The sequence below is a fragment of the Muntiacus reevesi genome, chromosome 4, assembly GCF_963930625.1.
Source record: "Muntiacus reevesi chromosome 4, mMunRee1.1, whole genome shotgun sequence".
NCBI classification, from domain to species: Eukaryota; Metazoa; Chordata; class Mammalia; order Artiodactyla; family Cervidae; genus Muntiacus; species Muntiacus reevesi.
This window is the reverse complement of record NC_089252.1, coordinates 57464881-57492686: the sequence shown is the minus strand read 5'-3', so window position 1 is coordinate 57492686 and position 27806 is coordinate 57464881. Positions and strand designations below refer to the sequence as shown.

Sequence of the window (27806 nt, the reverse complement as noted above, 5' to 3'; positions counted from 1 at the left end):
TTAACGTAACACGGTGGGCGCTCCCCAAAGCAGCGAGTCCGGAGAGTCAGGCGGGGTGGCCCTGGCTGGTGTGACGACAGCCGGGCCTTCGGGCCGTGCGTCCCAACCCTGGCCGTGCACGAGGGGCCCCGGGGGCGCTCCGCTTCGCTTTCATGGGAGGATAGCTGCTTCACGACATCGTGCCGGCGTCCGCCCTGCTGACAAGAGTCAGCCCCAGGGGTGCACGCGCCCCCTCCTGAGCCCGCCCGCCCCAGCGCCCCGCGGTCACAGGGCGCCCGCCCGCCCCGGCCTGAGCGCCCCGCACGTGCGCACCGGCTGTCAGCCACACGGCCGTCTACCTGTTGCAACGCCGCTCTCCCCCTTCGTCCCCGCCTCTCCTCCCCCACTGTGTCCACGTCTGTTCTCTGTGTCTGCGGGGAGTTTTACAAAATGACAGTTCTCAGGCCTCACCGCCAGAGAATCTGATTTCGTTCATCTGGGGCAGGCTTGCATCCGGGCGCGCTGTAAGCTCCCCAGGGGATTCCAGTACGCAGCCATGGCTGAGAACTCACGTCTGTGGCACTGAGTTTTGCAGAGGCCGCTTTGATCTGTTGAAAGCTAGTCCACCTAAGCCGTCTGCGTTATTGTGGATGCTTTTTAAACTGCATCAACATATTGTCCAAATTCTGCTGGAGAAACAGGAAACCAAGCTTGTATTCCAATCTGTAAACTTCGAGTAGAGTCCTCTAAGGGCAGTACAGAGAACAGTCCTAGGAGATGGGAAAAGTAGAGTCTCTACAAATATTAGAACTAGGAAGAATGCATTGAAAAAAAATCCACCATTCATCATTTCTTGACCTTTGAAATGAATTATATCCTTTCTTTAAAATTTTTTTTTAAATTTTGTATTGGAGTATAGATAATTAACAATGTGATGTTCTTAGGCGGACAGCTAAGGGACTCAGTCATACACACATACTTACAGCCGCACTTACACAGCCGTTCCCCCCAGACCCCACTCCCACCCAGACTGTCACATAACGCTAAGCAGAATTCCCTGTGCGGAACCGTAGGACCTCCTGGTTATCTGAAACGGGCTTATACCCTGCTGTAGGACCTTAACATCTGACCACGGAGATAAACATATTCTGATAATCCCCTCTGTGCCGTGCTGATATTCAGCCTGTTGGCTCCCTCCTGGAAGAGGATATGGAAAGAATGTGTGTGTGTGTGCTGAGTCACTCAGTTGTGTCTGACTCTTTGTGACCCCATGGACTGTAGCCAGCCAGGCTCCTCTGTCCGTGGCATTTCCCAGGCAAGAATACTGGAGTGGGTTGCCACTTCCTACTTCAGGGGATCTTCCTGACTCCGGGATTGAACCCATGTCTCCTGCATTAGCAGGCGGAGTCTATTACTATCAAGCCACCTGGGAAGCCCCATGGAGAGAATGGGCCTGGGGGAAGCTCGACAACAATCTTGAAGTGTGTGCAATGAGAAGAACGTCCACTGAAAAAAGAAATCGTCATCTATCTAACTTCGGGAATATTATCCTTTCCTAGTGACTCATAAACAGTATTAACATTTTAAAGGCTCTTTAAAAAAAAATCCGACATTAATTAGATCAGCAGTTTCTAGACTTCACTGATCAGGAACTACCCTCCCTTTCCTTTTTTTCACGCTTTGGGTAACAGCCATTATCATCCTGCAGACCTAGTGGTCCTTGGAATACACTTCAGGCAATGTTCTATTGTGGGATTTTATCTCCAAGTTTTTTGAGGGGAGGAGTAAGCTCCTGAATTTTGGGAAAATAAATGCTTCAGGCTAAAGCATTTTGGGGGTTTCTAAACTTGATTTAGAGACGGTGGCCTGGGCTCGGGAAGGAGGGCTTCCCCTGGCGCTTGTCGTGGTACCTGTTTTATACGTGTTCCGTCTCTGCCACTATGTGAGACGTCGAGAGTGTGAGGCGTGCCTGGCCACAGGTAGGGAATGTTTGCTGATGAATGAATGAATGAATAAGCCATGTTTCGGCTGCCATGGGACACGTGTAGCCGTGCCACACCCCGCTCCACCATCATGAATTTCTATGTCCTGAAAATTAGTGTATCTCACTTGTTCTAACAGATTATTACATAGGAAGAGGCCTGGGTGAGGAGGAGGTGTTCTTGGCTGGTGACTAGTCCTCAGTCCAGTCCCCCCAGAGAATCTGAGAGGAAGAGGTAAGCAGGTCCCTTTGTTCTCTTTGAGCCCCAGTTAGCCTTTAAATGGAGCCCAAGAAAACTGGCACGTTGAAAGTTATTGGCATCCTTGCCCAGGGCATGGCGGCCCGGCTTTGTCCAATCTTGTCACCAGCCTAGGACATTTCTAAAACACGTCTCTCCTCATTTTATATGATGTATATACAAACATTTCAACAGCAGAATATTGTCAATGTATTACTGAAATTACTTTTATCTTCCGCATTGTTTTGGTGACAAATGGTTTGTAAGATTATAAATCTCTTGCAACAGTAATGTCAAGATGCCAGCAATATTATGCAAAATTCATAAGCATTTTCTGGAAGAAGTTAGCCAGTAGGGGCAAGGACTTAAAGGTGATATGAGTGTTGTCATTATTGCAGGTGATTATTATTAAACCATCATCTCCGTACATTTGATACTGGCCCAAATCATTAATTGCTGTGTGTTAATTGATTGTTTATTCAGAGCCAGGTCCTGCACTATAAGATAAAATAATAGAGAAAACAATTTCTGCCCTTGGAGGGTTTCCAATCTAGTTAATCATGACTAATTATGAATAGAAGTAATAAATGTGTGCAGAAGCAACTTGCTACTAAGTAGTTGAGGCTAAGTGATACATTTGCATTAAGGTCTGTAGACCAAAGAAACGAGTGTGTGTGTGTGTGTGTGTGTGTGTGTGTGTGTGTGTTGGTGGGGAAATTAATCACAAAAGATGGAAAGATGAACTAGATGGCTTTTAAAGGATGAATGGAAGAACTGTGACATTTACAATTAAAAGAAATAAACCTCTCAGAGGGATAGGGGGTCAAACTCATAAACAAATAATAGATTTATTAAGTGAATTATTTACAATAACACTTGTACATCAAACAAGGAAAGCGTGTTACTTTTCAAATACTTTCAAGGATTTGCTCATGCATTTAATTTTGAAATGGGAATGCAAGTGATAGGTGAGTGTGACCTCTGTTGCTGTCATATTTGGTGTCTGATGAGCAAGACAGTTGTCTCACTGGAAGGATTAAACTCACTTAGGATCATGGTTTCGGTTCTACTGGCTAAGAGGAGAGGAGAAAGTACTGACTCCTAAACAGTGATGTACAGTCCAAACCTACATTTCTTTCTAACACTTACATCAGAGGCAAACTTTTCTCCCAGACACAGGGTTTAATGCACCAGAACTAGGAAACAATTTAAAGTTTATAACGAGGAAATTGAACCCAAGAACACCCTAACCCTTTCAAGACATGGGTAACTTTCTAAATTCAGTCTGTCGGCTGAAATTCTCCTAGGAGAAAGCAGCGCTCGCTCTGCCCACGAGGATTCGAGTTGGTCACAGCTGCTGTGTTCGGGTGGATGTTTGATGTTTGAGTGAAGAGCAGTAGTGGCAAGCACCGTACAGTGGGCCTGGCATGGGGCAGGGGCAAGAAGAATCAGGAGGGAGGCGTGAGCAGTTTCCCTAGTTGCATTTTTATGTCCTTGTAATTTTTTCCATGCAGAAACCCAAAAGGCAAATTCAGGAAGAATTCTGAATATATTGGCTTTCCCAGATGGCTTGTATATTGTGAGATGCTAAAACAAAGGCTGTGCACTCCCTGGTAGAGAATGTTGGATTCAGAGAAACAACAGAATCATAGGGTGCTTTGCTTTGATAGTCGTTGCTGGAAGGAGATTGGAGAGAGCCGGTTACTGACATTCGGAGGGACTTTTACCTTGAGGATGATCTCAGGAGTCACAGATGACAGAACCAAGTCGTATCTAGAGACCCATACTAGTGTCCAGGCTTCTAATCCTTGTCGCGGTCAAGGTTGACTCAGACCTTGGGACTACCCTAATCCCTTTCTCTGAGCTCCCCGTGAACATCCTTAGAGCTGGCAAAACTTCATCCTTTGAAGGACTGTTCTGAGGACTAAAAGGATACTATTCCTAAAGCACCTAGTGCAATTTCTAGCCTTGAGTAAGGGGGAGACATGACAGTTATTTATTTAGACAATTATTAGTATTGGGTTTGATTTCTGAAGTGAAAGTGTTAGTCGCTCAGCCGTGTCTGACTCTTTGCGACCCCACAGACTGTAGCCCGCCTGGCTCCTCTGTCCACGGGGATTCTCCAGGCAAGAATCCTGAAGTGGGTAGCCACCCCCTTCTCTCCCACCGCCCCACCCAGGAATCGAAGCTGCAACTCCTGCACTGGCAGGCAGGTTCTTTACCACTGAACCACCTGGGAAGCCCAAATATTTCAGTATGAATCTCTAGAAGATAAAGTGTCCCTTTAAAACCATAACAACAATTCTATAAGGATACCTAAAAGTATGATCATTCATTTCATAATGCCAAATATCACTACCTAGTCAGCATTCAAATTTCTCCATTAGTCTTATAGTGTTTTTAACTGTTGGTTCGAATTCAGAATAAAATATGGTTCATACTTAGGAATTCGTTGATGTTTCGTATGAGTCTTTTAACCAAAGATTCTGTCTTTCCCTTATTTTATCCCTGTTATTTTTTTTTTTTTAACTGAGATAAATTTCCTTGCAATTTGTTTCTCATTTGTCTTGCAGAGTTTTCACACAGTCAAGGTGTTTTAAAATGTAGGTTTTATGGGAATTCCCTAGCTATCCAGTGGTTAGGACTCCAAGGTTTCACTGCTGTGGGCCTGGGTTCAATCCCTGGGCCGAGAATTAAGATTCTGCAAGCCACTTGGTGGCTCAGATTGTTAAGAATCTGCCTGCAATGTGGAAGACCAGAGTTCCATCCCTGGGTCTGGAAGATCCCCTGAGGAAGGGAATGGCAACCCACTCCAGTCTTCTTGCCTGGAGAATCCCCCGTGGACAGAGGAGCCTGGTGGCCTACAGTCCATAGGGTCTCAAAGACTTGGACACGGCTGAGGGACTAACACTTTCTCTTTTGTGGCCAAAAATAATTAGATAAAGTATGGGCTCTGTTATTGCCCAGGTATGATGAGGCTAACAGGTCAAGAGACAACTGCCCCTGAAAAGAGAGTCTGTGACTCACATTTTCTGAGGGAAGAGCGCATGGCAGGCCGCGTGAGAAAGCGTCAGGGGCGGGGGGCAGAAAATGAGGGCACGAGCCGTCATCGCCGTTTCCACAGAGAGGCCAGCGAGGCAGGCAGGCAAGCTGAAGACGGGCTACTTCAGGACTTCCCCAGTGGCCCAGGGGCTGAGAATTCGCCTGCTAGGCAGGAGGCCCGAAGGTTCAGTTGCTGCTGCAGGAAGATCACATGCTGTGGGGCAGCGAAGGCCGTGGGCCCACAGCTACTGAGCCTGTGCTCTAGAGCCGGGAGCTGCAGCCCCTGAGCCCACGAGCCCCCAGCCCGCGCTCTGCAGCAAGAGGAGGCCCCGCGGTGAGAAGCCTGACGCTGCACCCAGAGAGGCGCCGCTCACCGCAGCCAGAGAAAGCCCTCGCACGGCAACCTGGCCCTGCAGTAACAGGGCAGAAAAATACCGCCACGGGGCCTAGGAGCCCCAGTTGAGGGGCTGGGGGTTGACTCTGGATTGGCCAGTGTGTACATAAAGGTATGCTCAAAGGTGAATTCTTGACTATTTCTAGTAACTGGTTAGCCGTGGGTGGGCAGTTTCCCATGGTTACTAGGGCCCCAGTTGTCAAAACATTAGAATAAAACAATGTGTTTATTTTATAAGATTAAGTCTATTGCATCCCTGCTATGTCACTTTATGGGCTTCCCTGGTAGCTCAGTTGATCAAGAATCAGCCTGCAATGCAGAGGACCCCAGTTTGATTCCTGGGTCGGGCAGGTCCGCTGGAGAAGGGCTAGACACTCACTCCAGTGTTCTTGGGCTTTCCTTGTGACTCCGCTGGTAAAGAATCCTCCTGCAATGTGGGAGACCTGGGTTTGATCCCTGGGTTGGGAAGATCCCCTGGAAAAGAAAAAGGCTACTCACTCCAGTATTCTGGCCTGGAGAATTCCACGGACTGTGTAGTCCATGGGATCGCAAAGAGTCGGACACGACTGAGCGACTTTCACTTTCATGTCACTCTATATCTTTCTCTGTCCCCTGTATTTGCTATAAATTGGAAATGAAATGTGGAGGCTTGATTGGATTCAACTTTTATTCTTTACGACTTCCATCAGAAAGAACATAACATCCAATTATCTCTTTTTGTTATGCCGGGAGCCATTGAAGAACAATGGCTGGATTAATTATTTAATTAGTGATTACAAAAGAAGGGCATTTTAATTCTATCATTCCTTCTTTGTTTACTAGAGAGATAATTTTTTGTAAAGAGAAATGTTTCCTCATCAACTCAGTGATAAGCCGGAGATAGATTGTAGACAAAAGGTAGATTAAATGCTTGATTCTTTCCCTTTATTGACCTGTTTTCAGAGATAATGTGTTAGTGTCAGCATCCTGTGGAAGTGACAAGTGAGTTGGGTTCATAGACTTAGACGTATTTGATGGGCTTCAATCCACTGTATTCTTATTGATGCTGAAATTGTCCCATTTTGGGCCACTGGCAGCTCCTTTGAGTTGGCCCCTTACTCATTTTGACGGAGCACGCAGTGGTTGACCTGTCTTTTGGGATGAGAAGTATTTCACGCTTGTATTGTTCACTTCCTGCCCCAGACCTGGTGCGTGCTAAGTTGCTTCACTCCTGTCTGACTGTTTGCGATCCCATGGACTGTAGCCCACCAGGCTCCTCTGTCCATGGGATTCTCCAGGCAAGAACGCTGCGGTGGGTTGCCACGCTGCCATCCAGGGGATCTTCCTGACCCAGGGACCAAACCTGCGTCTCCTGCGTTGGCAGTTCTTTACCACTGAGCCAGCTGGGAAGCCATCCTTAGGTTACATTTTACTAAAGGATGTTCATTTAAATTCTGTGTTTTTGAGTCAGTGAAATAATCCTCGGTGTGGTTATGCTGCAGGCCAGATTCTGCTCATTCATTTGCTTCATTTTAGGACTTTTAAGGATTACACATTCTTAAATTAAAAATGTCTTTGTAGTCAAGGTATATTCAGAGAAGCCTGGCTTTTACCCCTGTGTTCTCCATCCTGTCCCCTTGCTTCTGTTGTTCAGCTTTTGGTTTACATTTTCTTCATTTTTTTTTTCTGTATAAGCAAATTTTAAAATTATATGCAAATGTTCATTACCCTGCCCAAGGTAAAGGTAGTATACTATTTATGTTTTTCCCCAGCTTACTTTTTTCACTTAATGTGTGCTACAGATCACTAAATAGGAATATATTAAATGCGAAGTAAAATTAAAGTCCCAAAGTATTATCTACAGTTTCCAAATTCTGAAAGTTCTGAACACCCATAATTTTATCATAAGCTTGCAGAAAACTCATTTGGAAAAAAATCAGATCTGAACACAGATAAAGTTATTTTTTTATCTTTATTTTTTATACTTATGTGCGTTTATACTGGATCCATTTTCGATGCTGGAATATTTAATTATGAGTTCAGCTTCATATAGCTTGACAGTGTTAATATCTATATACGTAGTCTATTACCTTCCTGAAACCTGAAAATTTTGAATTCTGAAACATATCACACTCCAAGGATTTCCAATAAGACATTCTGAACCTGTAATATATAAATCACTTAGTAACTTTTAGTCCCTTTTCTTCTCCAAGCACTGGCTTTTGAATTTTTTTAAAAAGAGGATTGTGAGTATTTGGGCTCAGCCTCCCATTTCGGTATAATCAGGTGAAGAATGTGATTCTCTCACTACAGATTGAATGGGAACCAGAAACTCACGGGTTTTCCTTGCCCAGGCCAAGCCCGGATGGGGCTCTAAGACTTCCTTCTTGGTAAAATAACTTCAGGGGCAAAGACGTCCAGTGAGAAGCTTAGCAGGCTTAGATTGCCATTTGTGTGTGTGTTTAGAATCTTGCCTGTGCGGGGTCTTTGCTGTGGCTCACGGGCTTTCTCTTGCGGTGGAGCCCGGGCTCTTTAGTTGGGGTAGGTGGGTTTAGCTGCCCTGAAGCATGTGGGATCTTAGTTTCCAGACCAGAAATTAAATCTGAGTGCCCTTCATGGGCTTCCCTGGGGGCTCAGCTGGTAAAGAAGCTGCCTGTAATGCCTGTTAGGGAGACCTAGCTTCGATCCCTGGGTTGGGAAGATCCCCTGGAGGAGGGCATGGCCACCCACTCCAGTGTTCTTGTCTGGAGAATCCCACGGACAGAGGGCCCTGGGGGGCTGCAGTCCACGGGGTCACGAAGTCAGACACGGCTGAGAAGCTAAGCGAGGCCCCTGCTCTGGAAGGCGGATTCCTAACCGCTGGATCACCAGAGGAGTCCCTAGATTAGTGTTTTGAAATTTTAGGTATAACTATGAAGCAGATACATTTTAAAGAAAATCCTGGCTAGAGTGATTTCACAGAATTCTCACACTTTGCTGCCCCCTCTTGTGTTAGAGTGTCATAGAATTGGGTGTTGGAAAGAACACCACCATCCCCCCACTTATCCTCAGCAGATACATTTCAAGACCTCCAACCCCCGAGGATGCCTGGAGCCACGGATAGTACCAAACTCTATATACACTGTTTTTCCTATACATACGTGCATACCTACCTATGGTAAAGTTTAATCTATAAATGAGGCACAGTAAGAAATTAAGCACAATAACAAATAATAAAATGGAGCAGTTATAAGCACATATTATAATAAAATTACGTTATCTCTCTTTCTCAAAATATCTTATTGTACAGACTTAATACCTTTTCCGTCTTAACTGAGCACTTCTCACGCACTGTGGCCGAAAGTTTTGCAGTCTGAGCTGTGACAGCAAAATCGGCACAGGTTTCTCTTTCCTTCGTCACAGTTTTACTGATACAGGTTCGTTCTTAATGTAGATCTTAGCGTCCTCAGAGTGTGACTTTTTCTTCCTTTATGAAGTGGAGGACGCTCACCCTTTCACGTAAAGGAAACACTCTCTGGCCTTTCTTTGGTGTATCCAAACGGCCAGCATCACTACTTTTGTGCTTCGGGGTCATTACTGAGTAAAATAAGAGTTACTGGAACACAAGACGTGTGATGCCATGACAGCCCCTCTGATAATTGGGGTGGCTACTGAGTTTATAATCGGGGGACGTGCTGGACAAATGGAGGATTCTTGTCCTGGGCGGGAAAGAATGGGACAGCCAGAGCTCTGCTCAGTTCCTCGGAAGGGCGTGCAACTTAAAAATGACAGTTTGTGTATTTCTGGAATTTTCCTTTTCGCATTTTTGGACCACAGTTGCCTGTAGGTAACTGAAAGTAAAAGTGTGGATAAGGGAGGAGCTCCTGTATTGGTTGTTGCTGGCAAGCATCTTCCAGAAAAGCTGGGCCAAGCGTGACTGAGCAAGAAGACTCCTAACTTTTTCTGTTGCTTTTATGAGGAATCATTGAATTTAGAGTGTTGGTGTAGTGGGCAGTTATGAATAATGACAATACTGCCCTACCTTATTGCCAAATAGTATTCTGAATCACTACGTTGTATGTTTTATCTGGGGGGCACCTTAGACCCAGCTTTTCACAGCTGAGGAAGTGGGGTCTCTCACGTGGTCGACTGTGTTACGTTCACGAGGCTTTGCTGCCTCTCCTGGTGAGAAGACTGTGTTCCTGCCCCGCTGACAGCCACTGGACTTGCTCTGGCCATCAGACTGTGAGTGGAGATGACAGGGGCCACTTCTGGGAGAGAGATTTTTTTGAGCCAGCGTGTTATCTACCATGTGTATACTCTTTCCCCTTCTGTCACCAAGCCGTGACCACCCTGTGATGGATATGTGAGTTCAGGGAAGTAAACCTGAATTGTTAAAATCCATTGAGCTTTGGGGGCTCTTTGTTACCACAGCATAACCTGACTTATACTGACTCATACCCTTGCCTACAGGCGTGCAGCTAGTGATGAAATGTGATGCAGGCCCCCGCATCCAGATGCAGCCCTCAAGTTTTCACTCACGAGAGCAGTTGTCCTTTCAATTTTCTAAGCCTTGCTTTCCTTACTCTCATTCCTGAAATAGCTTGGGACACTAAATTAATATTCATGAATTCTTTGAGTTCTTTTGTATATAGCAAATATTAAGTGCTGAAGTACCAGCATCTATGGATATAACAAATATTAATTATTATAAACATGCTCACTATCAGACAGGGAGCAAAAGCAAGGTGACTGGGAAATTAGTAATCTAGAAAGTGGAAGAAAGATGAAAAGGAGATAAGAGGCATACCATGATGGATGAATTTGCTTGGTATTTTAATTTTCCTTCCTCTGAACTGAAAGAGAGGACTTTTGAAAGAAAGGTGCTTTCATCCATCTTTCTCACTTTTTTTCCCCACCAGAATAAGGAGATAGGAAGGCTTCATCTCATGGGGGCAGGGGGGAGGATTCCTCATCCATAAAATTAGGATGGAATTTTTCAAGTTTAATTTTGACATTGCATCTTTTTGGTCTTATGTGCTTATATGAATATGCTGAGTTTGGGGGTTGGAGGACCCCTTTTCTCTCACTTCTCCCCCTCCCCCTTTTCTCTCTCTTCTTTCTCTTTCATTTTATCGAAAGAAAACCCCTAGGGCCAACCTATCATACTAGCACTCGAGTCCATCAAAGTATATTTTAAAGGCCCCTGTAGCTCAGGTAGTGACAAGTCTTGGATAGATTCCTGAATTCTATATCCTCATGGACTAAATAACTGTAAGGCTCCATAATTTATTCTAATGTCTTTGGATGTTTGAGAAAATCAGTGAAGAGTGGGGGACGCCATGGTGTAGGGGAGCTGAGGGACACACCTCTTCCAGGGATTCTGTTCAGTGTTCCCTCTTATCACCTTGAGTCAGTCTGTCATGTGCCAGGAACATCTTGCTTCTACCGTCTATCAAAGTAGATTTTATCTCAGATTAAAAAAAAATACATGCGTATATACACCAGGATTCCATAAACATTTATTGTATGCCTACTGTGTGCCAGACTTTCTAATACTAATTCCCAAAATAAGCAATTTGGACTAACTTCCGGATTGGCACACAATTCTGAATTGCTTGGACCCAACTCATAATTACAGAACAATGGAAGAGATTAGAACAAACCTTTGAAATGCACCAATTTGGCTTGACTTACGAAATCTCGATTTAAAGCATGAACTGAGAAGGTAAGAAAGACCCGATGATAAAAGCACACAGATGGAAGAGACTCAAAGTGGGCTCTGGGCCGGTGGCGTCTGGACTCCTGGGCACCTGAGTGGCTAAATCAGAGGTGCAAACCCGCCCCTGAGATACTCATGAATTCACTGACTCACCTCGAGAATTTTGATTACCAGGTAGAACATGCATTTCTTTTGAAGGATAATTACAGTGCATTGACTATGATGAGCCATGCTCTAATAGACTTGGAAGTTCCAAATAATGCACACATTTTTTTTTAAGAATATGGAGCAATATACCCACAATCAGCATTCCGTTTCACTCTCTAGTTCTGACATAATTGTGGGAAAAAAAGTATTCCTGATCCTATTCTGACATCAGTATGAATTCGTTTCTTTTGTCAACTATAATTTGAGGACAGTGGAGTATCCTTTTGCTTTCATCAGCTTTTACTCACTCATAGATGTTTGAACAGGTATGAGAAAAATAAGTTCTGGCAAGCAATAACTTGCAATTGCAGCTGTTTGGGGGGAAAAAGACAACAAGTTGAGTTCAGTCCACCATAAAGGGAAGCCTGTTGGCTCCGGTCAGAAAAGCAGGATCACACGGGACAGTCAGGTTCTTCTCCCAGCCCCAGTCTACGTCTTATCACTTCCCCATGGTGAGGGGAAGGCACAGGGAGCCCTTGTCTTATGCAGAAATACTCTGCTGAAACACTAATTGGCCAGAGTCCCCGGGGCTGGCTGGGCTGTTTGACTGTTTTGCTCACAAGTCAGGAAGGCATTTTTATGGGCTAGGTCAAAATCAAGTTGAGAGTTTCAGATGTTAAGATTATTAAGATTTGGGAAAGAGACAAGGAAAAGAAAGATAAAAAAGATAATTAATGAAACATATGGAAATAAAGCCTTTTTGAGGCCCACTGCTTCTGCTCCACTCCAGGTAAGAAATTTATTCTGTACTGCTTAGGGCAAGGTGGCAGAGGTCAACCACTGATGGGATTTACATCCTGGTAGTGCAGCTACGGGGCTTCCTGGGTGGCTCAGTGGTAGAGAATCTGCCTGCAATGCAAGAGGCGCAGGAGACGTGTTTTCGATCCCTGGTTGGGAAGATCTCCTGGAGAAGGAAATGGCAACTTCTCCAGAATTGCCTGGAGAACCCCACGGAGGGAGGAGCCTGACGGGCCACAGTCCGTGGTGTTACAAAGGAACTGGACATGAGTTAGTGCCTGAGAACACACAGTACAGGCCGCGATCTTAGACGGCATTTGCATTACTGAGATTGGAGGGCAGGGAGGCGAGACAGGTAAAAACATGTGCAATTCAAGAAGTGGTAATGGAAAGCTATTGATAAATGATTTAAAATTTCATTAAGAACTGGAGGAAAATGGAGATTTCATAACAATGGATCACAAGAAAGAATCCTGTCAGTTCAGTTCAGTTCAGTTCAGTTGCTCAGTCGTGTCTCTTTGTGACCCCATGAACCACACCACACCAGGCCTCCCTGTCCATCACCAACTCCCAGAGTTTACCCAGACTCATGTCTGTTGTGTCGGTGATGCAATCCAACCATCTCATCCTCTGTCGTCCCCTTCTCCCGCTTTCAATCTTTCCCAGCATCAGGGTCTTTTCAAATGAGTCAGCTCTTCACATCAATCAAGTGACCAAAGTATTGGAGTTTCAGCTTCAGCATCAGTCCTTCCAATGAACACCCAGGACTCATCTCCTTTAGGATGGACTGGTTGGATCTCCTTGCAGTCCAAGGGACCCTCAAGAGTCTTCTCCAATACCACAGTTCAAAAGCATCAATTCTTCTGTGCTCAGCTTTCTTTATAGTCCAACTCTCACATCCATACAGGACCACTGGAAAAACCATAACCTTGACCAGATGGACCTTTGTTGGCAAAGTAATGTCTCTGCTTTTTAATATGCTGTCTAGGTTGGTCATAACTTTCCTTTCAAAGGGCAAGCGTCTTTTAATTTCATGGCTGCAGTCACCATCTGCAGTGATTTTGGAGCCCCCAAAAGTAAAGTCAGCCACTGTTTCCACTGTTTCCCCATCTATTTTCCATGAAGTGATGGGACTGGATGCCATGATCTTAGTTTTCTGAATGTTGAGTTTTAAGTCAGCTTTTTCACTCTCCTCTTTCACTTCCATCAAAAGACTGTTTAGTTCTTCTTCACTTTCTGCCATAAGGGTGGTGTCATCTGCATATCTGAGGTTCTTAATATTTCTCCTGGCAATCTTGATTCCAGCTTGTGCTTCCTCCAGCCCAGCGTTTCTCATGATGTACTCTGCATATAAGTTAAATAAGCAGGATGACAATATTCAGCCTTGACGTACTCCTTTTCCTATTTGGAACCAGTCTGTTGTTCAATGTCCAGTTCTAACTGTTGCTTCCTGACCTGCATACAGATTTCTCAAGAGGCAGGTCAGGTGGTCTAGTATTCCTATCTCTTTCAGAATTTTCCATAGTTTGTTGTGATCCACACAGTCAAAGACTTTGGCATAGTCAATAAAGCAGAAATAGATATTTTTCTGGAACTCTCTTGCTTTTTTGATGATCCAGCAGATGTTGGCATTTTAATTTCTGGCTCCTCTCCCTTTTCTAAATCCAGCTTAAACATCTGGAAGTTCACAGTTCATGTATTCAAGTTCATGGTTCAAGAATCCTGTCACTTTCAGCTAAAAAGCTGATAATTTTTGATTATCTAACAAGACTGGTTGGCCATGTATGCATTCTGCAAGTATTGGTTATCTAGTACTGTCAGTCAAGTCACCCCAAAACATAGCAGCTTAAAAAAGGAAATTCAAATATACATGATCTCACAGTTTCTGAGAGTCAGGAACCCAGGTGTGGCTTAGCTCGTGGATCTGGTCAGGACCTCTCATGAAGTTGCCGTCAAGAAGTCAACCAGAGCTGCAGTCATCTGCAGGTTTGACCCGGACTGGACGACCTACTTTCAAGATGACTCATTCCTACTGCTCTTCTTGGCTGGAGGCTTCAGGTTCTTGCCAGGTGGAATCTCCAGAGGGTGGCTCTCTCGTCTTTACCACATGGCTCCCTCGTCTTTGTAAAAGAGAGTGACCTCAAGGAAGTTATAAATTGCTTTAGGACCTACCATCAGGATTCTCCTGTGGTCACTTCCATCATATTATGTTTGTTAGAACCAAACTACAGCCCACACTCAAGGGGAGAGACAGTAGGACCCACTTTCTGAAGACAGGAGTAGCAAAGAAGTGTGAATATATTTTGAAACCGCTGCGGCAATGAATCGTCAGAAAGAATGCTGTCACTTCATGGCAAAAAGCTTACTATGTTTGATTATCCAGCATAAACAATTTTCATGCCTTCTCCATAATTTAATCTTAGGCTGAGCTCTCTTTGCATACATAGCAGAGCACTGAAGAACATTTTCCAGCAATAGTGGACCAGGAGAGAGTGAATCTGTCTGGAATTTTTAAAGGAAATAGAATTTCCCAGTTGGCTTACTTGGAAATGGTTCTAGTAAAAGCCATTCAGGAACCTCAGTGGACACTCTGAGAACCACACTCAGAACACTCAGAACCACACCAGGCCTACTCCCTTGTCATCGAATTTGCTTAAATACCGTTTAAGCTGCTTCCATGGTGGAACCTGATTATGTTCTCTTCTATCTTTGATTAATGATGATGCCTATTCTGTGTTGGGCATGTTTCTTTCTGGGACTAGGAATTGGGTGAATGAAGGTTACCATACGTGGAGTGTATTCAGTTCTAAGAGGGAGGAAAAAAAAACGGCAAAGCGAAGACCACCTGATGGAACAGGCGGAGGAGACCCTAGCTGTGCTGTGTGCAGAATCCTCGGCGACTGCGGGGCAGGCTGGCCTGTAGAGCGGGCCGCCACGGCCCCCGGTCTCACTGGGGAGGGCAGGCTGGCTGGGGTCCGCCTGGCAGCCTAGGCATCGCTCTGCTTAAGGGCTTTCTTTGGAAGCTGGCGTCTGATCTCTGTCAAGAACAGCTCTCAGGTAATAACTGATGGGGGTTAGTGTATAAATCCCCAGCTCCCTCACCCTTTAGACAGCATAACTCTGAGGCCCAGGTTCTGCACTGACTTCTAGAAGCTCCCGGAAGGAACGAGCCCAGGTTGCTCAGGGGGTAGCAGGTTGATAACCGACACTCCATTGGCTTAACTCCCTGCTCCCTTACTGGGTCCCAAATAAACTATTTGCACTGAAGCAAACATTTGTAATGGAGCCAGCTTCTCTGTTGTTCAGTCGCTAAGTTGTGTCTGAGTCTTTGCGACCCCATGGACTGCAGCATGCCAGGCTTCCCTGTCCATCACCAACTCCCAGAGTTTGTTCAAACTCATGTCCATCGAGTCAATGGGAATCTCAAGTTAAGACAGTGGACGACACGAACACACTTGTCAAATATTTGGATGACCATCATGTGGAAGAATGATTTAGATTTATTGGTCGAAGAGAAGGCTTAGGACCACTAGCTAATGGATATTAGGAGATGGGTTTTAGCTTGGCATGAGGAAGAATTCGATAATAACTCAAGCCTGTGATGATAATTTTATGTGTCAGCTTGTTTGGGTCACAGGGTACCAGACATTTGGTTAAACATTATTTCTGGGTGTGTCTGTGAGGTTGTCTGCAGAAGAGATTCACATCTGAATCAGTAGACCAAGTGTAGGAGACGCCCAAACCAAGGTGAGTGGGCATTAACCCATCCATTGCAAATCTGGAACAAAAAGGCAGATGGAGGGCAGGTTCACTCCTTCTGATTTAGTGGAGTCATCCTTCCTCAGATGCTCCTGGTTCTCAGGCCTTCAGACTCAGAGGGAGTCACACCGCCGCCCTCCTGGGTCCCCAGCCTTCAGACTCGAGGGAGTTACATCGCCACCCTCCTGGGTCCCTAGCATACAGACTGCAGATCATGGGACTTCTCGGCCTCCATCCTATGCGAGCCGAGTATATATGATACATCTGTTCATACACACTGGCTCTGTTCTCTGGAGAACCCTGACTAATACACTGTCTCAAAGTGGACTGGGTTGCCTTGGGAGGTAATAAGTTCAATGTCACAGGGGATGTTTGTGCAGAGGCTGGCTAACCACCAGGGACGCATGATTGATGCGAGGCCTAAATTAAGTGACTTCGAAGGTCAGGGGTGGGCTCACCGCGAAGTCGAGGAAGCCGAAAGCTTCGAGGCCCCTTTCAAGCCCAAGCGCTGTGCTTGCGTGATCACACATTTCTCTGCGTGCGGGGCTTTGTATTGCAATGAATAAAGACCACTGCTGCTACTGCGATGCCATTATTTCCTGGGAATTTCTTGAAACCGAGTTTATCTGAATCCCAGGGGTTGCAGGTAACACTATGTGCAGCGCCGCTAGAGACGCAGACAGTTGTGTGTAAGGCTGCATCTCTTCCATGGATCCCAGTGCATTTGAGATGGGATAATTTTAAAATATCAGTGGTTCCAGATGAAGTAGCAAAATCACCACCAACTCAGCAGAGTGGTCTGAAGAAACAAGTGACAATGGCAAAAAAAAGTTCCAGCAACAAAACTCTCCTGACTTCCTGTGAATCTAAAACTATGTAAAAATGAAAGGTTAAAAAAACTCTTACACTGAGAATAATTCGATAACACATGTCAAATACACAACATAGAACGCAAAAGCAATTTGAATTGCTTTTGGGCATTTAAAAATTTTTGATTAAAATATTTTTCCATAATTATTAACCAGCCAAAAATTTAAAATATGACAGGAAGGAAGTATCTTAGTGGAAATCCTAAAGGTAATCTGAAATAAAATGAGTATAGTATTTTTCAGGTTTTAGAAGTTTAAAAGCTATTATTTGTTGAGATTTCTTTTCTCATCTAAAGTGAAACTCACTCTTGTGCCTAATTTTGCACCCATAAAGTGCCCATCTCATGTTCTTTTACTTCGAGGGGTCTACAGGTCACTGGGACCTACCCACATCTGAGACACTTTTTAGAAAAATTGAAGGATAGATGATGTGCAATGCTATGTTAGCCTCAGGTGTGCACCATAGTGATTCAGTATTTTTTGCAAATTATACTCTGTTACAGGTTATTACAAGATAATGGGCGAGATCTTTTTGATTCTGAGACATGAATTCTCTTGTTTCTATAAGGTGAATGGCTACCATATTCTTGGCTAACCTGATAAAGAATATTTTTAGAGTAGAATAATGGGATTGTGGCCCTTTAACTGAAAAGTGCAGAGAAAATTCCCAGTCATGCTTTTAACAGAATCGTAAAACACAAAGCCAAGGTAGGCCAGACCATCGCTCTGTGGCTTTGTCCCCACAGGGGGCCACGAGTGTGGATGCCTCCCCACACTTTCCACAAAGAATCTCATAAGCTAAAGGAACTCTGTAAGAGTCTTGTTAAAAATGAAAGTAAAATGGCAAAAGCTCTTTTTTTGAATGCTCTTTTTTAAGATTCGTGATTTTTTGGCTGCACAGGGTTCACTGCTGCAGGCGGACTTTCTCTCCTTGCGGGAGCAGGGGCTGCTCTTCCTAGTCGTCCGAGGGCTTCTCACCGCGGCGGCTTCTCTCTGCAGAGCAGTGCTGTAGGGCGCGGGGGCTTCTCTCTGCAGAATAGGGCTCTAGGGCGCGGGCTTCTCTCTGCAGAGCAGGGCTCTAGGCGCGGGCTTCTCTCTGCAGAGCAGGGCTCTAGGCGCGCGGGCTTCTCCCTGCAGAGCAGGGCTCTAGGGTGTGGGCTTCTCTCTGCAGAGCAGGGCTCTAGGCGCGTGGACTTCTCTCTGCAGAGCAGGGCTCTAGGCGCGGGGGCTTCTCTGTAGAGCAGGGCTCTAGGGCGCGGGGGCTTCTCACTGCAGAGCTGGGCTCTAGGGGCTCGGGCTTCAGAAGCGGTGGCCCGTGGGCTCAGTGGCTGTGGCTCATAAGCTGAGCTGCTTTGCGGCATGTGGGATCTTCCTGGACCAGGATTTGAATCCATGTCCCCTGCACTGGCAGGTGAATTCTTCTTTTTTTCATTTATTTTTATTAGTTGGAGGCTAATTACTTTACAATATTGTAGTGGTTTTTGCCATATATTGACATGAATCAGCCATGGATTTACACGTATTCCCCATCCTGGTCCCCCCTCCCACCTCCCTCTCTACCCGACCCCTCTGGGTCTTCCCAGTGCACCAGCCCTGAGCACTTGTCTCATGCATCCAACCTGGGCTGGTGATCTGTTTCACCCTTGATAGTATACTTGTTTCAATGCTATTCTCTCACAACATCCCAACCTCGCCTTCTCCCACAGAGTCCCAAAGTGTGTTCTGTACATCTGTGTCTCTTTTTCTGTTTTGAATATAGGGTTATCATTACTATCTTTTCAAATTCCATATATATGTGTTAGTATACTGTATTGGTCTTTATCTTTCTGGCGTACTTTACTCTGTATAATGGGCTCCAGTTTCATCCATCTCGTTAGAACGGATTCAAATGAATTCTTTTTAATGTCTGTAATATTCTATTGTGTATATGTACCACAGCTTCCTTATCCATTAGTCTGCTGATGGGCATCTAGGCTGCTGGCAATTATAAACAGTGCTGCGATGAACATTGGGGTGCACATGTCTCTTTCAGATCTGGCTTCCTCTGCGTGTATGCCCAGGAGTGGAATGGCAGGTGGATTCTTAACCACTGCACCGAGAAGGAAACCCTCTTCTGAGTGCTTTCTGATCTACACAATTCTAATCCAGGAGCAAAGGAAGTTGATGATTGCATAAATACTTATAACAATATTAATCCAGATGGTCAGCACAGAGAAAATGGAACAGTAAGACTGCTCAATTAAAATTGGGTGGTTACAAAAACGGGTTAAGTGTTTCTTGATTGTAAAGAAAATTTTGTTGGTCTAGAGCAGGAGTTAGCAATCCATGGCCCAAGGACCAAAGCTACTTCTGACTTGTTTTCTAAATAAAATTTTATCAAAACACAACCACACTCACTTATTTGCATATTGTCTATGGCTGTTTTCATGCTACAACCCGAGAGTTGGTATGACGGAGACTGTAAGGCCTGCAAAGCTTAAAATATTTGCTATCTAACAGAAATTGTCTACCAGCCTCTAGTCTAGAGGTAACCACTGAATAGCACAAAATTACTCTGTGGAAGTTAATAACATGAATATGCTTAGGGGAAAATTCGTTTTCTGTTAAAAATTCACAATAAAAGTGATCTTAATTTTGTAGTAGAAGAACTTTAAAAATTGAAGCATATATATATATATGTATTTGGCAATGAAAGTTGTGAAGCTTCTCTATGTTTGAGTCAGGTTATGAATGATGACTGCAGAAGGGTGGAAAGATCAGGTTTAAAACTAAGGCTGTAAGGATAATTGGCATCAGCTATTAGCATAACTGGAAAAGCCTCTACTAGCCTCTTTATTTAAACCATAGTTAAGATAGAAAAGCTTACCCTTATCCCTCAGGGCTGGGGCTGTTTAAAATGCAGGACTAGTCTATGTCTGAGGGCTTCCTCCCCACCAGCCTTCTAAGCGGCTCCTTCCCAAACAGCGTGTTGTGTGAGCCTTTTCAGTGAATACCTGAGCTCAGCTGCTTCCATTACCATTCTTGGGCCATCAGCCACCACTGCCCCGTGACCCACGTGTGTGCACATCTGGATGTGGGTGAACAGCCACACGCACGTACACATGCACACACACACTCACACACACACACTGTTTGGCTGCGTTAACCTCACGGCCCTCACACACTCCATGAATTTTCACGCCTCCTATGTTTGCTTTCTCCATGCCTCTGTACCTGTTGAAACCACTCATTTGCCCCCTAAAATGCAACTGTGAAGAACATGAAACCAAACTCACTTTCTCCTCTGAAGCATGCTTCAGAACTATCCTCTTCTGTCTCTGCCTCCCCTTTCTGAGCTTTCATTTCCAAGCCTTTGGGCAAATGAGAAAAAGCTCACAAGGTCCAGTTCGTGGTCACGATTCTAACACTTTAGAGGAAAAGTCCTAAATCCATGCAGGGCTAGAGTCTACAAACCACGAGGAAGTTTCTTGATTCCTTTTCAGCAAGAACTGAAGTCTTTTCAACTTCAGTCAACACTTCCCTATTAGCTCTATTAGAGCAAAGTCACTGTTTCACTCTTGGAGTGGCACCGAAGGCATGTGGTGCGTTTATCGCGAGAAAGCACAAGCGAACCAGGCTGTGTAGACGTGGAGGAAGGCTCGGGGGTGGGCGGACTGGTGTAGCGGATTGTAGTCTGCTGTCCTCGCGGCGTGTGAGCCTCCACCGTGCCTGGGGGTCCCTCTGAGACTCTTGCTCGCCGTGGCCGCCTCCCCACGGTCCAGGGCCCGACCGCCGTGCCGCCCACCTCGGGGACGCTCAGGGTACGGGCTGACCTGCGCGTGCAGTTGGCCTGAGGCGGTGTCCTGAGCGGGTATTTTGAGGTACACGTTTCCAGGTCCAGATCTGATCCCCACCTTTCAGCATTTACCAGTTTACTGACCATGTTAGAATTCCTGAAAGTTCTCCAAACCTCCATTTCTTCATCTTTGTTGGTTGTTCAGTCTCTAAGTCGCGTCTGACTCTCCTGCAACCCTGTGGACTGCAGCCCGTCAGGCTCCTCGGTCCCTGGGATTCTCCTGGCAAGAACATTGGAGCGGGTTGCCATTCCCATTCCAGGGGATCTTCCCGACCCAGGGATCGAATGTGCGTCTCTTATGTCTCCTGCGTTGGCAGACGGGTCCGTTACCACTGGCCCCACCTGGGAAGCCAGTTTCTCACTGACACCATCTGTGGGATGAGGAGACTGGATAACGGACTTGCTGAGACCCCTCAGCCTTTACGTGTGATGGTGTCATGTAGCATCTCGAAGTCCAGACTTGCCGAACCTGACTTCAGGAGATTTTTCTGTAGTAGGGGCCTGCGATAACTGAAGGAAGGACAGCGTCAGCCCTCACAGGAAGCTTCCACGGCGCCGGCCCTCCCGGGCAGCCTCCACGGCGTCGGCCAGGGCGGGCCCACTCGCTGGACTCATCTCCTCAGTGTCCTGGGGGCAGCCTTCCCAGGGGAAATTTGCTATTGTCTTCTTTCACTGCTAAACCACAGATAGTATTTTTTATTTCTATTTTTATAAAACCCAGCTTCATTTTAGTAGGGTCTACTATAGGGTTCAATCTTACATCAGTTTCTATGGAAATTTCTGAACACTATTGAGAGCAAGCATAAGACTCCCAGGTTTGGGGGTGGTGGGATGGATAGGGAAGCCACTCAAGGGACTACCAATGTATTTGTATTTGTGTCAGGTCTTTAGACACCCAACTCTTCTGGAGGGATCTCTGACGTATGTCCATGTGGGTCCCTGGCTAAAAATAGAGATTCACATCTCACATGAAACTGAAGTAAGGAAAAAGGAATCCTTTAATCTAGCAAATACTCCATAGAGAAGACTATTTGCTTTGTTCTGATGAAGCAACTGAACACTTTATAGCCTGAAAGAACCCTTGGGGTGTCCCTAGAAATTTATTGTTAAATAACTTTTAAATCCCAATACTATTGGAGTCTCAGAAGTTGTGATTTTTACTATGAAAGATACCATTACCTAGGAAACAACCACTTTAACCACATTCTTTGTAAGGATTATGTTGACTATACCACGAAAGGATAGATTTTTCTGTATGCATGCATTAAACAACAGAAACTTGCTAAATTGATTATGCAAATTTTGGAAAAAAGCAAGTGTTTACTGCATAAATAATTCTAATTTCTACACTCTATATTATATATGTTAGGAACTATATTTTGCTTTTTATTAAGTTTTGCAAGTAGGACTTAATAATAATAAAAATGGTCAAAATAGCAATGCAGAATTTTAATTGAGAATAATAATGTAGTCCAGAGCCTAATAATGAATATAAATCTCATACAACCATTTAATCTCTTGATTTTTTAGGAAAGTGTCTGCAAAGGTAAAATTCATCTCAGTTCCTATTAAGGTAACACTGATTATGAATTAGTGGCATCTGAATTAATGAAGTTTTATTTTGAATGAAACTTTACTTTTGAAAAGCAAGAAGAAGTATAAGGACACGATATTAAATTATAATGGAAAGGGGAAAAAAATTTGTTTTGGATTTCCCTGGTGGCCCAGTGGTTAAGACTCTGCTCCCAAGGTAGGGGGCGCTGGTTCAGTCCCTGGTTGAGGAAGATCCAACATGCTGCATGGCATGGCCAGAAATTTTTAAAAGTTGTTTTAAAGTTTGTTTTGATTATATGAAACTTTTCTGTAGTTGCATCCATAATGTTACCAATACCTGAGGATCCAAAACGCCCACTGTGAGGGTCTCGCTATCAGGGCCACCGTCAGTCACATCAAATCGTATCGTGTTCTCCTCATTATTTGGGATCGCTGCTGGCTACGTCAGTCCCGAGCCTGTGACCCCTCCCACAGCAGTCTGCTTTCCTCTGATGACTGGGAGACAGAGTGGTGCAGAGTGAAGAACCTGAACTCTGGAGTCAGACAGACCTGAGTGCAAATCACATCTCACTGCACTCTAGCATGCGACCTTGGCCTTCCTTAACCTGTCCAAGCCTCAGTTTCCTCATCTGTAGAATGGGCCCTCCTTTGTAGGAGAGTTAATAGGGCTGAATGGGGTAGAGCTGGGATAGTACTCTTCAGCATACCATACAAAAATGTCGGCCCGTGGCATGGACTAGCTTGAGGTCATGTTCACCACCCCTGCAGTGACCGACGTTCACAACTAGCTTATGGGACATGTTTATGGAACAAAGTTGAAAGGACCACTAAATGTGCTGCAGGGTTCCTGGAGGTAAGAAGGGAATGAGCCTCCCTTTATTTTGCTGTGGGAGAGTTGGTTTGGATTAGAGGGTCTCGCGAAGCCATTTCACCTTAATGCTATAGCGCCTGGGTGGTATAAAAAGAAGTATCTGGTTTTTGTCCCAGATTCCTGGACAGAGGTCCTAAAACTCTTGGAATTTCCTGAGTTTAGGGGTGATAGGATCATCTTTTTTTGTTGTGGTTTGGCTGCAGCGGTCTTGGTTGCAGCGTGCAGGATCTCTGGTTTCATGGGTGGGATCTAGTTTCCTGACCAGGGATCCAGCCTGGGCCCCTGGCCTTGGGAAGGCGGAGTCTTAGCCACTGGACGACCAGGGAAGTCCTAGGAGCATCTTTGTTCGTTCATGAGAAGCTTCTTTCAACCATTCAGCCTGAATTTTTGCAGATGAGATGACTTTTGGTGAGGTCCTAGAGGTGGTGAGCTTCAGGATAAGGGGTGGTGGCGAGAAAGATCAAGTCCTTGTTCAAAGATTGGCACTTTCGGGCCCACTCCTAAACCTCTGAGGAGGGGAGAGGGGCTGGAGTTCATCACCAACAGCCAGTGATTTAATCAATCATGTCTGTGTAATGAGACCTCCGTAAAAACCTCCAGATGAGGGCGTTCTGGGATCTTCCAGCTTGGTGAGCACACCTGTGTGCCAGGAGGGTAGTGTGCTCCAGTCGTGTGCTCAGGACTCTTCTGGATCTCGCCCCGTGTCCCTTTCCACGAGCAGGCTGTTCACTTACACCCCCTATAATGAACTGTAATGGTAAGTGTAGCATTTTCCCTGAGTTCTGTGAGTTGTTCTCGCAAATGGCCAAAGCTGAGAGCAGAGTGTGGGAACCCAGGATTTGCAGACAAATCAGAAGTGCAAACAGCCTGGCATCCCGCCTGCTTTAGAAGGGAAAGGGGCCTTGTGGGACTGACCCCTTCCACCTGTGGGGTCTGAACTGAGTCTGGGTAGTTGGTGTCAGAGTGGAATTGACTTGTTGGATGCCCAGTTGGTGCTGGAAAACCAGAGAATCTGAGCATCTATAAGGACCATTTCTCATAAGTTTTGCAACCCCATCCCCCTGTCACCAGCCACCACTGCATCTCTTGTTTCTAAACCACCCCGTAGAAGTGGGGACAGAGTTTCTCAGGCTTCCAGGCGGTGACCCAGTGACACTGATAAGGGGGCATCTCTCGCCTCTGGATGCCGTCTTCACACGGACATTTCAGGGTGAGAGGTCAACGGCCTAAATGTGCAGCTGTGGCCCAAGAGTCAAGAAAACAAGGAAGTTAGTTAACCCCGGCCAAGGTCATCCTTGAACAGGTGGTGGTGGGGGATACTGCCGGTAACATCTCTCGTGGGTACCATACTTAGTATGACAGTCGTGCAGCTTTGCATATGTTCAAAATACTGCCTGGTCCAGACTGAAAAGACGCCCTCTCCTCCCCGGAATTTTCACACTCACTACAAACCCCCCCTCTGGAAGCGGGTGGGGTACAGCAAACACAAACACATAAGTGAGTGCATCCCATCTTCACAATTTTGTAATATCACCAGGATGAATCTCATTCCAAGGAGCTTCAGTGCCCTCAGGAATCCTGTGTCTGCCCTGCAGTTCACATTTTTGATTCTGAAATGCTTTCCCACAGACCATTTTCTTCCAGGTTCTGGGTCTCTGAAGCGAAATTAATTCACTCGCCTCTTTGCTGTGGTGTCAGCTCAGCCCTGTTAAGTTGGATGCTAGAGGACATGTGTTATAACGCTCCATGAGAACTAAAAAATGTTTTCCAGCTTGTAAATTGCTTTTTGTTTATTTAATTTTGTCTTTCACGGACTATATATCCAGCATATGCCTCTGGGGTCTTTTATACATTAACAATTCAAAAACCACTGACCTGTTATCATATTAAAACTCTCATTTTATCTCCAGTTTACCCATAATAGAATCCTCTTACATGAGTTGGGCAGAAGCCTTGTGAATAGATAATCTCGTCTCTAAAATGCTAGGGCTTTAAGGAGTAAGTAGGGATTGTAAATTCAAATAGTGAGCCATTTTATTATTGTACACTCTGTCATTATCATACGATTACAAAGCATTTCAGATTTTATTAGTTAATTTATGTAGCCGTGCCCTGATCAGTTTAGGGTTTTGTTTTTTTCTTTTGGTCAGATTGCTGACTCTTCCAAGAGGTGAAAATGAAAGCAGTTCACAGTGAAAGAAACTCTTTCCCGGTTCCTCACAGGTGTTGAATGAGACCCGAGCATTTTATGTCTCAGTGATTCAACATCATGTCCATTTCCACCATCACTCAGGGGTTTGGAATATGTCACTCAAGCATCCTGTCCTTGCCAAAAGAAAAACCTACTTGCAAAAAAGTAGTTTAAGCTCAGGACATTTGAAGGCTTGGCTGAAATTTGTTTCTCCAGCTAAGCTTTGTCCTTATTAAGCATGGAGGTTAGTCCCTTGGCCTGTTTCCGAGTGGAAAACCGAACGTGTTTTAAAACAACAGTTACGTTGAGCGTGTGCCAGGTTTTGATTATCCAGATAAGTCGTAATGTCAAGTTAATGACAGCTTGATCTAAATTTCAATGTTCAGTGTTATTGAGAGCTAGATTACGAGAAAAAGGGGAGGGAAGCCTAAAGCCGTAGCTATCTATGGTCAGTCAGTCAACCGTCTGTGTGTGCAATTATTTGGAATACCAGGTAGTTAAGCCAACTGGGTCATCACAATATGGGACGGAATCGACCGTGTAGCAGCATCTTTATTTTGGCCACACCAGAACACATGAGGTGATGCTTTAAGGCAACATAGCCAGTTTGCTGATGGGATGATCTCAGTGGATTAGCCAGGATGTGGCCTTATCCACGTTTCCCTTCACGGCTCTCTCAGCACCACGGGCAAGTCTTGTGGCTTCTGGGGTGGCTTTCAGTTACAAGTCATCTCACTTGGGAAGCGGTGACTCATTTTTCAAAAGTTAAAATGTCTCCTCTCGTCTGACTCAAAACTTCAGTCTCCCGTTCACCCCGAAGTTCTTCCTTCCACGCCTCTGGCCTCACCCTCTGCTCGGGACAGTCACGAAGGGCTGGGTCCTTGCCCTTTCCTGGCTCCCACCGTCCTCTTCTTTTTATTCCTCCTTAGTTGCTGGTTTCTTTGGCCGCCCAGGTCTCCACTGGGGCACACAGGCGAGTTTGGTCTTTGTGCGCGTGTGGCGTCCAGCTCCTGACGAGGGGTCGAGTCTGGGCCCCCCGCACGGGGAGATCAGGGCCAAGTCACTGGGCCGCCAGGGAAGTCCCCCCGTCTTCTTCAAGACGCCAGCCTCTGCGTGGGGGTCTCTCGTGGCCCCCACTTCTGGCCTGGAGCGGGAGGAAGGCCTCCCTCGGCCACTTGGCGACTTTCTCTGATTTCCCCTTTCCCGTCCCCGGTCTTGCTCACCTGAGCCGCGGGTGGAGGAGGGCATCGCTCTCCAGTGGCCTCAGCCTGGGGCTGCCCACAACACACACCAGCAAGGAAAGTCCCGCCAGACATCTGCTCACGGGCACGCAGACCGCGGCACCGGCACGGTCCAGGGCAGAAACTCCACTGCGTGGGGTCAGAGAGGCCTTCACAGACCCGCGTCGTTCTTGGAAGGTCCTCAGGTTACTGGGAAAGACAGAAATGACTGTGGAAGTGCGTGCTGGGAAGAGCAGCCCACGCTGAGCTCTGAGGCCGTCCGCCTGCACTGCCGGCCTAGGGCAGCTGAGGTCTCCTTGGACCACCCCCTGGGCACAGAAGGTGGGACGAGGGCTCCCCGCTGCTCTGAGCAGGACCAGGGCCGTCTGGCCACCTTCGGAGCCGCCCCTTTGGAAGTGGGCGGTCTGAATGAAGTGGAGGGGACTCCCGAACTTCGTGCTCGCTTTAATTTGTTTCTGTTTTCATTTGACTGCTCTGTTGGGAACACTGAATCAATGTGCATGAATTTTGAAGAATGTAATCTAGAAAATTCAATTATTTAGTGCCTGGAAGGGTTTCAAAGATTAAAATGCTGTGTTAAAAAAAAATGTGTAAGCATTTATTATTGAAATTAAATGTTTGCTCCACACAATTAAATTGCAGTGTTGAAATAGTTTGTAGAACTCCTCAGAACACATTTTTGTGTTATTTTTGTTTCGACTTTTCCTAATTCCCCCAGGCGGGATTAGAAACTGCTGCTCCCTTTCCTTTTTCTCTATTCTTCTATTTTAGCTACACTCAGTTCAATTTGATTTGATTTAGTTTGAAATAACATTTACTAAGTGTAAACTGCGTGCTAGTTACTGTGCTAGGCCCCAAGGAACAAAAAGTTGAGCTGCACCTTCCAGCAAACATTTAGAGTGTATATGAGTATACACAAGTGTGCGTGTGTGCGTGTGCGTGTGTTAACTTGATTGCAATTAGGTCCACGAGAAAGAAGAACAAGATTCGAAGGAGGCAGACGGAAGGGAATACCTGTCTGTGGTCCAGGTGCTGTGAGGTTCGAAGATGAATGACTTCAGATGCACTCAGTTAGCCACGAGAGCCTTCAGTGAATCTGGGCCCCTCTCCTTCTGGGAAGATTCAGATCTTTGTGGCTGGGTGGAGAGAGCACTCCTGTTGCAGCCCCCACAGAGGAGGCAGGCACAGCAGAGAAGGATGGGAACACACTTTCCTCCCCGAGTTTTG

The 27806-nt window shown here is 45.7% G+C and overlaps 1 protein-coding gene across 1 annotated transcript in view; it reads left to right on the top strand.

Moving 5' to 3' along the window:
• The first annotated feature begins 2108 nt into the window (after positions 1–2108).
• The window catches only part of RNF152 (ring finger protein 152), a 115639-nt gene continuing 89941 nt past the window's right edge, over positions 2109–27806 (top strand). The window contains exon 1 of the mRNA XM_065932846.1: positions 2109–2195. The gene's annotated coding sequence lies outside the window, so the exon portion shown is untranslated. The remainder of the gene's footprint in view (positions 2196–27806) is intronic.